The 12,765-nt window shown below is 40.0% G+C and overlaps 1 protein-coding gene across 1 annotated transcript in view; it reads right to left on the bottom strand.

Annotated features, from left to right (window-relative positions):
* LOC127579985 (involucrin-like) overlaps positions 1-9,261 on the bottom strand; it is a 513,761-nt gene extending 504,500 nt beyond the window's left edge. The window contains exon 1 of the mRNA XM_052033109.1: positions 8,572-9,261. The gene's annotated coding sequence lies outside the window, so the exon portion shown is untranslated. The remainder of the gene's footprint in view (positions 1-8,571) is intronic.
* Positions 9,262-12,765: the final 3,504 nt, after the last annotated feature.

The raw sequence follows: 12,765 nt of genomic DNA, 5'->3' as shown, positions 1-12,765 counted from the left end.
GCCGCTGTCTGCAAGGAGTTTGTATGTTCTCCCTGTGTCTGCATGGGTTTTCTCCAGGTGCTCCGGTTTCCTCCCATATTCCAAAAGACGTACGGGTTAGGAAGTTGTGGGCATGCTATGTTGGCGCCAGAAGCATGGAGACACTTGCAGGCTACCCCCAGAAAACTCTACATAAAAAGATGCACTTCACTGTGAGTTTCGATGTACATGTGATAAAGATATCTTATTGTGGTGAATGTCCACCTTCCCTATCACAAGGAGAAATGAAAATTAATGCACAAATTAATTTGCTTCAATCAATGTCAAAGAGTGGAGCTAGTAATGATGAAGAGTCCTGCTAGCTGTTTCTCTTTTCACAGATGATGCTGGACTTGCTGAGTGTTTCTGGCATCTTCTGTGTTTATTACAGACAAAGTAGTACCAGATAATATGATAGTGCTTGACGTAATGAGTTGCCAGTTGCTACTGTATTTGTGGCCCTTGGCCAAACACTATTATTCCCTATTTTCACAGTGAGATTGTTATCATGAGTATCACTGGTTATAAATTATTCTCCACCTTTTATTATTACCACTTTGTCTTCTTTTGGGTATCTGCTAAGCAAGTACTTACCATGATGCATACAATATTGCTTCTTTTAATAGTGGCAATAACAATCGGACATGTGCAAGTATAGTGTTTTGACTTATTTATTAGCTTTCATCCATCTTTGAATGGAGGTTCTGACCTCCATTTCATTCCATTAAGTTTTTAGATAGTCTGTGAAATTGTGAATTCAGTCTCACTTTTTACTACTGCATGGCATGACACATAAGTATGCTTCCTGCAGGACTTTGCCCTGTGCACAGCAGGGATGTTTTGGTGGTTTACTTTATCTTACCAAAAGGAAAGATGTTAGAAGTATGAATTAGAAGTATGATCAATCCTCAACACTGTCAATTGCAAAAAGGATGGGCAACATTTATTGATCTCCAGATGAGGTCCATGACTCATTAGTGATAACAAATAAAGAGAGACCACATAGTCACATTATTGCCATCCCTCTGTTACTGATCATCTTGATGTTCCCACCTCTTCAAACCTTGGAAGTCAGTACCAAGCAAATCAACGTGTTAACCATTTTTATTCATTCAGAAACAGATCTAAAGAAGTGTCAGAAATGATCCGCATGAATTTGAGAGCTGGGTGGAAGTTAGTAGCGAAGGTGATAAAACTGAGTTCCGTGCAGGAAGCAGCACAAATGCAGTTGTTACTGTAATGGAGAAAGACTTGGGGAGTGGTACTAGAGGAGGTTTGGAACAGCGACTGTTCTATGTAGCCAACGAAACAGCAGGCATTGCTGGAGCCTATTGTGATTGCTGGACTCCTCCATGCCCATAGACATGTCAGGAAGGGTTTTTGGCAGACTGGACAATGCCCTAAAGTGTGTGCATGCCTATCAGGCTTAATAGTTTCCATTTGAGTCCTCCAAATTGGAACTGGTGTGCAAGCATGTCCTCTGAGGAGTCGGCATGGACACACAAACTACCCTTTCCTCTGGGTTTGTTGCATTCCACTCGTGATGGTGATTTATCATATGCAACTGAATGTGTGTGTAAAGTGAGGAGATGTTTGTGAATTTTGGGGAAGTCATGACTGAATTAGGAGTGTAGTTATTGACAGATGGCGATCATAGAATTATAATTTCATAGACTGTGCAGCACAGAAAGGGGTTTTCTCGACCCACCTTATCCATGCCACCCGTGATGTCTAGCTACACTCATCCCTTGCTTACATTAGGCTGATATCCCTCTATGCCTTTCTTATCTATCTGTTCAAATACCTTTTAAACGTAATTATATCTGCCTCTGCTACCTCCTCTGATAGCTTGCTCCAGATAACCACCATCCTCTGTGTGAAAAATTTACCCTTTCGATCTCCTTTGAACTGATTTTCGTTCACCTTAAACCTGTGCCTCCTAGTTCTAGATTCCCCTGCCTTGAGAAAAAGATTCTAACTGCCTATCCAATCTATGCCCACCAAGATTTTATAAACCTCTATAAGGTTGCCCCTCAGCCTCCTATGTTCCAATGAGAATGAACCCAGCCTATCCAATCTCTCCTTATAACTACTGCCCTCCATTCCAGGCAACACCCTGGTGGATCCCTTCTGCACTCTCTCTATTGCTACCACATCCTTTCTCTAGTGTAGTGAGCAGAACTGTACATGGTCTCACTACCGTTTTGTACAGCTGTAACATGACATCCCATCTCTTTTACTCAGTGCCTTAGCCTATAAAAGCAAGCATGCCAAATGTCTACTTCACTACCCTATCACTGTGTCATCACTTTCAGTGAGTTATGGACTTGTATCCCAAGGTCCCTCCTAACGTCCCTGCCATTTATTCTCTGTGTCCTACCAGAATTTGACTTCCTCAAGTACATTACCTCATACCTGTCTGGATTATAAGATGAAATAAGATAAGATATCTTTATTAGCCACATGTACATCGAAACACGCAATGAAATGCATCTTTTGCGTAGAGTGTTCTTGGGGCAGCCCGCAAGTGTCACCATGCTTGTGGCGCCAACATAGCATGTCCACAACTTCCTAACCCATATATCTTTGGAATGTGGGAGGAAACCAGAGCACCCAGAGGAAACCCACACAGACACACGGGGAGAATGTACAAACTCCTTACAGACAGTGGCCGGAATTGAACCCGGGTCGTCGGCACTGTAATAGCGTAACACTAAACACTACACAACCATGTTAACTTCCATCTGCATAGAATACAAAGTATACTGTATCCTTAGTATACCTTCTTTGCTATCTATGACTCCACCAGTTTATTGGCTTTTTCACCAACCTGGACCAGATGTTCAAAGCCCTTAAAATTGTCTCTGGTGCTATGATCGGGTACTCGGAGTATCAATTATGGACTTTGATCTGTGTCACGAACCAGCAACAAAAGAAACACACTGAGCATGATTCAGTGTTAAAAACTATTTTATTAATCACTACTTATGGTAATACGTAAAATAAAAGTAAAAAAAAATGTTAGTATGTTAGAATTCAAGAATGTTAAACCTCGAACGTTAACCCCAAAACTAAACTCTTCGTGTGTGTGTGTGTGACAAAGTCCAAAACTCCCAGTTCCTGAATGGTTCTTAAAGTTCAGTTCCGCAAGCCATAAGGTGAAACATGAGCAAGGGCTTCTTCAACAACCACCGTTGTCTGAAGATAAGATGTAGATGTAGAAAAACATAGAGAGAGTACATACGAAATCCAAATGTTCCATGATGGAACCCAAACGACACTTCAGTGTTTACTCGGTAGTGACTTCCTCACCCCGAAAAGCATCCGAACCGTGGTCGTCCACACACAAATACCTGTTTCCTTCTACAGGTCAGCAACAAAGTGAACTCCACCGGATTACTTCCAACTTCCATACATGGATTTCAGTGGCAAACACAGTTATTGTTTCTCATCCATCGATAGAGAAAACAAGCAGGCTGGTGTCTCTCTCCCTTCTCTCTCTCTCCTTCTTCTTCTTACTTCTTCAACAACGTCATTACGTCCTTTATCTTCTATTGACGTAAGCACGCCCCACACACACATACACACACACTCTCTATCTTAAAGGGACTTTCACTGAGTCCGTAACACCTCCCACCTAAAAAAAAATTTTTCCAAGAAAATTTTAACCGCGCATAGTTAGTAATGTTAATAATTATCATGCTACACAACTACAGACTATCAGATTAGTACAGATACATGTTTCCCATTTAACATCGGGAAAGACAATCAGCAATCACATTATCTTTGCCTTTAATGTGAGTTATCATGAGATCAAACTCTTGCAAAATTAAACTCCAGTTTAACAGCCTTCTGTTCTTGTTTTTGACTCGGCTCAGAAACACCAATGGGTTATGATCTGTATACACAGTCAATGGTTTCTGAGCGGTGCAAACATATACACTGAAATGTTGCAAGGCTAAAACAAGCGACAGTAATTCTTTCTCTATGGTGGAATAATTCTTTTGATGCTCATTAAATTTCTTTGAAAAGTAAGCTACAGGATGGTCAATATCATCAAGGTCACCCTTCTGCAACAACACAGCTCCTGCAGCTTCATCACTGGCATCTACTGCTAATGAAAATGGCTTTTCAAAGTCAGGTGTTCTGAGCACAGGATGGTAGCATAAAATGGCTTTCAGCTTCTCAAATGCTTCTTGACAAGAATCTGTCCAAACAAACTTTACTCCCTTCTTCTGAAGATTAGTTAGGGGAAGAGCAATATCAGCAAAATTTTTACAAAATTTTCGATAATATCCAACCATTCCCAAAAATCTTCTAACAGTCCTCGTACCTGTGGGAATAGGGAACTCAGATATTGCTTGAACTTTTGCCTGAACAGGAGCTTGCTTGCCTTGACCTACAACATAACCAAGATACGTCACAGTGGCATGGCCAAATTCACTTTTAGCCAAGTTAACTGTAAGGTTAGCCTTGGAAAGTCTTTCAAACAACCTTTCTAACGCAGAGATGTGATCTTCCCAAGTATCATTCCCAGTCACTAAGTCGTCAATGTAGGCATCTGTATGTTTTAAACCCATGAATCACTGAATTAATCATTCTTTGAAATGTTGCTGGAGCATTTTTCATTCCAAATGGCAAAACATTGTACTCATACAATCCAGAAGGGGTTACAAAGGCTGAAATCTCCCTTCCTCTATCTGTTAATGGAACACACCAGTACCCTTTTAATAGGTCAATCTTTGTAAGAAATTTTGCCTTTCCCACTCTGTCTATGCAATCATCCACCCTAGGAATAGGGTAAGCATCTGACTTTGTTACAGCATTCACTTTCCTGTAATCTGTGCAAAATCTAACAGTTCCATCAGGTTTAGGTACAATAACACAGGGCGAACTCCAATTTGAAGTAGAATGTCTAATAATATCATTTTCCAACATGTATTTTATTTCCTGATCAACAAGTTTACTTTTTTCCACATTCATTCGATATGGGTGTTGTTTGATTGGTTTTGCATCCCCAACATCAACATCATGGGTAATTATCGATGTTCTGTTTGGAACATCTGGGAACAGATTTTTAAATTTTAAAATTAATTCTCTCATCTGTTGTTTTTGTGAAACTTGTAAATGGTCCAACTTCGTTTCAAGGTTCTCCATGATATTTTGGTTTTTCAGTTTCGATGGAACAATATTTGGTCTAAATTGGCCTTCCTCAACATCAACATCAGGCATTCTAGAAACAACCTTTTCACCATCCACCAAGGCCACAACTGAATCCCTCTCATAATAAGGTTTTAGCATGTTTACATGACAGAGTTGTGTTTTCTTGCGTCTATCTGGTGTTTTGATTATATATGTTAGATCAGTCACTCGAGATTCAATAACATAGGGTCCAGAAAAGCGAGCTTGCAAGGGATTATTTTGGCTAGGGAAAAATACCAATACCTTTTGCCCCACTGCGAATGTCCTAGGCCGAGCACGTCTATCAAAATATGTCTTCATTCTTATCTGGCTTGTTTTCAGATTCTCTCTCGCTAGCTGGCAGACTCTCTCCAACCGAGTTTTAAATTTTTGGACATAGTCCAACAGACTCAAGTGAACTTCCTCATTAACCCATTGCTCTCTTAACAAATCCAAAGGTCCTCTCACCCTATGTCCAAACACAAGCTCAAACGGACTAAATCCGATTGACTCCTGGATCGATTCTCTAACGGCAAACAAAAGTAAATGGATACCTTCGTCCCAATCCTTTGTGTTTTCAAAGCAATAAGTCTTCAGCATATTTTTGAGAGTAGAATGAAATCTCTCCAGAGCTCCTTGAGATTCTGGGTGATATGCAGATGATACAATCTGCTTTGCTCCCAGCTCATAGACTATTTGTTGAAAAATTTTTGACATAAAATTACTACCTTGATCAGATTGGATTTCTTTTGGCAAACCAAACAAGGTAAAAAATTTTCCAAGAGCCTTTGACACCGTCTTGGCCTTAATATTTCTAAGGGGTATTGCCTCTGGAAATCTAGAAGTGGCACACATGATGGTTAACAAATACTGATTTCCAGTCTTAGACTTTGGTAATGGACCAACACAGTCCACAATCACCTTCGAAAAGGGTTCACCAAAAGCAGGAATTGGTTTCAAAGGAGCCACAGGGGGTTTTTGATTTGGTTTACCTACCATCTGACATGTGTGGCAGGTTCGACAAAACATCACCACATCTTTTCTCAAACCAGGCCAATAGAATTGTTTCAAGATCTTCCCTACAGTTTTATTCACACCAAAATGACCACCCAAAGGCATACTATGGGCCAGGTTTAAAATCTCATCCCTATAAACTTTTGGAACAACAACCTGATGAATAACTTCCCATTCCTCAGTAACAGGAACATGAGGAGGTCTCCATTTCCTCATTAACACTCCATTTTTGACATAGTATCCAGTTGGCACCTTTTCAATCTCCTCACATGAGAGAGCTTTTTCTTTCAATTCTGTCAACTCAGGGTCCTTTGTCTGTTCCACCATAAAATCCTTCCTCGACAAAGACAAATCTTTAAATTCAAGCTCACTGTAAGGATGTTGATCCTCCAGTGAAGACAGAAAAGTCTCAGATAAGGCATCAAAATTTTCTTCCTGTTTAGGACTGTCACAAGGAACTACATCAGACTGCACCGGACTGTCTGTCTTGGCTAATTCTTTAGCTCTAGCTCGAGTCACCGCACATGATGGGTAAACATCTGAATCATCCTCAGACTCATCAATCCTTGGTTTGGTTGTTAACCGTACCACAGGATCACTTTCTCCATTTGCAAGGTCATTTCCCAATAACAAAGAAACTCCTTCCACTGGCAAACTAGGTCTTATCCCTATCTCGACTGGTCCTTCTACGAACTTTGACTTTAAAATCACCCTGTGAAAAGGGACAGACATGGTCTCACCTGTAACGCCTCGTACTAGATTTACTTCACCAGTGTCACTTTCTTCACCAAAATTTAAAACACTGTCCAGCAAGAGAGATTGATTAGCCCCAGTATCTCTAAGAATTTTCACTGGCACCTGGGGTGACTCATCATTCAGTGAAACAAAACCCTCTGATACATACGACCGGAATTCCTTTCTCACCTCCTCCAACTTTTCCACTTTTCCCTCTTGCAAGGACTGATCTTTAACAGCATCTCCTAAACCTTTTTGATTTTTAATTGCCTGAAAGCAAGCATTGGGCCCAGCTTCCTTCTTTTTCTTCAAAAGGGCACAATTAGATATCACGTGGCCAGGTTTCCTACAGTAATAACAAGTACGCTCAACAGGTTTCTCCAGCCCTGGCTTCTTTTCATCTTTTCCTTTTTGATTACCTCCCAATTTAATCTCTGGTTTACCTGGATTGTCTTTGTAACTCTTTTGAAAGGTTTTAGGTTGTCCCCATTTGGATTTATGGGTTAAAGCATAATCATCTGCCAACCTAGCAGTTTCTTGTAAAGTTTCCACTGCCTTTTCATTTAAATATGTTGTTAATTCAGCTGGAACACATCTTTTAAAGTCTTCCACCAGTATCAATTCTGTCAATTTATCGTAATCCCCATCTACATTTTTAGCCAGGCACCATCGTTCAAAACATATTCTCTTTCCATTGGCAAATTCCATATAAGTCTGATCTGCAGATTTCCTCAAGTCTCTGAATTTTTGTCTATAAGCCTCAGGGACCAATTCATAGGCCTTCAAAATAGCTTGTTTTACCTTGGTATAATCAGCTGCATCCTCAACAGACAAAGCAGAATAAGCTTTTTGAGCTTTACCTTTAATCACACTCTGTACCATAAGAGCCCATCCTTTCCTTGGCCAGTTTGAACTCACAGCAACCTTTTCAAAATGTTGGAAATACTGATCAACCTGATCTTCTTCAAACGGAGGGACTAATCGAACCTCCCTGCTGGCTGAAAAACCATCATCAGAATCAGATTCCGAACTCCTACGCTTCATTTGTAACTCATGCTGCCTCTGTTTCTCCTTCTCCTCACTATCCAGCTCCATCCTCTTCAATTCCATCTGCTTCATTGCTAGATCAGCCTCTATCTTCATCTGAGTTAGCTTTTGTTCAGTCTCTAATTTCTTTTGTTCGGCCTCTAATCTCTTTTCCTCTCGTTCAGCTTCTATCTTTAACTGGGTTTGCTCTCGTTCAGCTTCTATCTTTGCCAGCTGCACCTGTGCCTCAGAAATTGCTATTTCACTGCCAGGAAACTGTTTTAACACTTCCTTCTCAAACACCTTCTTTTCCACATAATGGCCAGCTATCAGTCTCTGAATATCTGCCTTTCTCATAGACTGCTTTACTTCTGTAAGGTTTAGCCTGGTAGCAATCTTTATCAAATCATCCTTTTTCGCCACCTCCAATCCCTTTTGGGTTGGTGACTCCAAAAATGCCTTAATATCCATTGCTGCTGGTTTCCACACACACAAGCCAATTAAAAAGAATTTATCAGACCTCCCTCAAAATCTTTGGATTGAATCCCGAACAAATCTCGTCAATCTGGGGTACAATCCCAGACGACACTCGTTAACCTTGGGAACTATCCCGGACGAGCCCCCAATTTTGTCACGAACCAGCAACAAAAGAAACACACTGAGCATGATTCAGTGTTAAAAACTATTTTATTAATCACTACTTATGGTAATACGTAAAATAAAAGTAAAAAAAAATGTTAGTATGTTAGAATTCAAGAATGTTAAACCTCGAACGTTAACCCCAAAACTAAACTCTTCGTGTGTGTGTGTGTGACAAAGTCCAAAACTCCCAGTTCCTGAATGGTTCTTAAAGTTCAGTTCCGCAAGCCATAAGGTGAAACATGAGCAAGGGCTTCTTCAACAACCACCGTTGTCTGAAGATAAGATGTAGATGTAGAAAAACATAGAGAGAGTACATACGAAATCCAAATGTTCCATGATGGAACCCAAACGACACTTCAGTGTTTACTCGGTAGTGACTTCCTCACCCCGAAAAGCATCCGAACCGTGGTCGTCCACACACAAATACCTGTTTCCTTCTACAGGTCAGCAACAAAGTGAACTCCACCGGATTACTTCCAACTTCCATACATGGATTTCAGTGGCAAACACAGTTATTGTTTCTCATCCATCGATAGAGAAAACAAGCAGGCTGGTGTCTCTCTCCCTTCTCTCTCTCTCCTTCTTCTTCTTACTTCTTCAACAACGTCATTACGTCCTTTATCTTCTATTGACGTAAGCACGCCCCACACACACATACACACACACTCTCTATCTTAAAGGGACTTTCACTGAGTCCGTAACATCTGTCTGGCTACCTCCTATCCATGATGCTTCATTTTCATTTTTGATGGCTTCCTGGTGCCCCTAGTATTTAGAATGTCTTTCCTGCTAGCAGGTTGTTAATGTCAGTGTCAGTGAAACAGGTTGCCCATTCCTGTACCTGCACTGCCTTTGTTGTTGTCATTGCTCCCCTACTTACATAATAGTATTAGCTTTACCAGTCACATTCCCTTTAGAGTTGAAAGCAAGATGTCAATTAACGCAGTTTAGTTTCAATTAATCCACATGAACCTAAATAACTCACATACGAGTGTGCTAATGGGCAAATATTATAATTATCACTTCCAAAGGACTATATGGAAAGCTTGTACCAAAATCAAACATGAGCAACAATGGGACAAGCTAGGGAAGGTGTCCCACGAAGTATCTTTTGGCTCAAAGTTCCACGTGCAAATGAAATTCTGTGTCTCTATGTCAGAGGAATAAACTATTCAAAAATAACATCAAATAAATCTGAGCATTGGATATTGCCAAATGTTTGGATTGGGATTTGCAGATGCCAGCCCTAAAATTCCTAATGAATATGCCATATTAAAACTACTCCAACATCAAAAGGGAAAAATTACAAATTTGCAATAGATGCCAATAAACATTTATACAATTACATTATTTCATGATGAAAAATACCCATTATTAAGTCATTACATTTTGAATGCTTAGTCCATAAGTGATGGTTTTGATATATCAAACAGTCCTCCATTATTTAATAGTTTTCTGTCATTATTAGTTTTCAATTAAGGAAGGAACTCAGACTGAACAAAACCAAATATTTTCCTTTTGAGCAAACACGTAGATAGATAATTAAAACTGACTAAAAGTCACGCAAAATATTGTTTAAATTGCAGAACATGGTTTTAGCTGAATATCTTCTTGTCAGTTAAGCAATGCATGCACTGTAAAAATAAGTTTTATATTAAACTGATATGTTAATAGGAATTTTGTAGAAGTTTTGAATTTTGCAAAAGCTTTAAAAATGTTATAGTATTTAGAAATGGAATGTATTAGACTTGAAAAATGGATTTTTCAAGAGTTATCATGAGTTATCATTTTTCATGAGTTATCATACCTTTTAATCACTTTCTTAGTCAATAATTTGATGCACAATATTTTCCAGTTGTGAATGTATGGCTTTAATAGTGTTTAAGACAATCACATGAACACCTTTTCTAAAATCTATGTTTCTATTTTTATTTGTGCATAATTCAAAACAAAATTAGTCAAGAAAACTCTGTTAGGGTGGTTTAGTGCTGAAATCGAACATGTGTAGTTTCCAATAGAATCAAACAGTTGCTGATATTTTGCTGCATTGTCTGACATTCCTCATGGCTGCCATGGAAGAAAGAGGAAGAAAGCACTCCTGTTCTCTGAAAGAGACATGTCAATAAGGATGACTTGTGTTCCGGGATGGTGGGGAAGGGGAGTGGTGTAGTTGGTTACAAGCCACAGTTAGAAGACTCTAGAGGGAAGTAACTCCAGTGATCTCCTGCAGGAGCAAGGATCCATGCAGCACAAAATGATGCCAGAGGAAATTTCATGAACCTGGAAGAAATGTGAAGGTTAACTGCACACCACTATAAACACTGTTCTTTTAGCCTAAAGATGCACACACACACACACACACACACAAAATTTTAATCACACAAACCATTATTCCATCCATTCAACCATTCCCGCACACATCCTTTCTTACATCAACCTCGTACCCCCTCACTCACCAAGGGTTGGCTTAACTAAAGAGAGATGGAGGAGAAAGATCAAGGGTGCAATAGTCATAAGGTTTCTATAGTTAATGGGACACATAGGCATTCCTGAGGTTGCAGAATTGTATCTTAGCTTCCAGGGTCAAGGATATCACTGAGAAGATGTAGAACATTCTGGAGGGGGAGAGCGAACAGATGGAGGCTGTCCATCTTGGTACCAACAACATAGAGAAAGAACTGAAGTCCTACAGATATATTTTAGGGAACCAGGATAAAGACTAAGAAGCAGAACCTTGAAAGATAATTATTTCTATATTATACCTAGTTCAATGTGGCAGAATGTACAAAAATATAAAAAGCAAAAAACAAAATGCTGGAGGAACTCAATGATCCAGACAGTGTCTGTGGAGGGAGATGGACAGTCAACATTTCGGGTTGAGACCCTTCATCTGGACTGTAAGAGTGGAGGGGAGATAGCCAGTAAAAAGAGGTGAGGGGAAGGGGTGGAGCAAGAGCTGGCAAACAATAGGTGGATCTAAGTGAGGAGGGATGATAGGCAGATGGAAGAGGCAAGAGTGGAAATAGTGACAGAGGCTGGGGGGGTGAAAGGTGGAGGCATCAAAGGGCTGCAGATGATGGAATCTGATAGGAAATGAAGGTGGAACATGGAACCAAATGAGAGAGGTGGGGAGTGCAGATGGGAATGGGGGGAGGGAACGGTGGGGGGGTGGGGGGTGGAATATAAAGATAATGTAGATGAATGTGTGGCCTGGGAGTTGATGCAGGTGAGAGAGATTAGGACCGGTTCTGGAGAGGGTGGGAACTGACGACAATTTTTCAATCTTCCTGGTTATAGGAATGGTGTCAGAGGATTGGAGTAATACTTCCACTATTTAAAAAAGAAGGCATAAACCAAGAAATTACAGGCCAGTTATTTTAACTTCAGTGGTGGGAAAATTGTTAGAATCCATTCTAAGGGACCATAGAAACCTTCATTTAGAAAGACATAGATTAATCAAGAATGGTCAGAGGTGGATGTGGTAAGGAAAAGTCATGTCTGAATAACTTGTTTGAAATTGATAAGGTCCCAAATAGCAGACTGGTCAGAAAGAGAAAAGCCAATTGGATCCAAGAGAGTGTGGCAAACAATCCACTATTGGCTCAATGACAGGAAACAAAGGATATTAGTTGACAGATGTTTTTATGACTATAAGGAATTTTATATAGCTGTGCTATAGCCTTCCTATTACTTTTCCTTGTCTTTTTTTAGTATTTATGAATGATTAAGACTTAAATGTTAGTAGGCTTTATGAAGAAGTTTGCAGATGATGCAAGACTTATCCCTGTGCTTGACAGTGACAAAGAAGATTTAGGTCTGATCAGCAGGGCAGAAAAGTGACAAATAGAATTCAGTCTGGAGAAGTGTGAGGTAAAACATTTGGAAACAGCAAGACAATGAACAATGGATGAGAGGTGTTATGTTACAAAGGGACATGGAGTGCATATCCACAAATCCTTAAGTGTAGCAGGTTGATGAGGTTGTTAAAAAGGTATATGGGATTCTTTCCTGTCCTGGCCAAGAGATGGAATATAACCACAGGGAGTTTATGCTGGAACTTTCACAACACAAGATAGACCAAAGCTTGAGTACTGCATACAGTTCTGGTTACCACATTACAGGAAGGTGGTGGCACTAGAGAGGATTCAG

Source organism: Pristis pectinata, chromosome 2 (assembly GCF_009764475.1).
Source record: "Pristis pectinata isolate sPriPec2 chromosome 2, sPriPec2.1.pri, whole genome shotgun sequence".
Classification (NCBI taxonomy): Eukaryota; Metazoa; Chordata; class Chondrichthyes; order Rhinopristiformes; family Pristidae; genus Pristis; species Pristis pectinata.
Note: the sequence above shows the minus strand (reverse complement) of the source record. Positions and strands in the feature narration are given on the sequence as shown.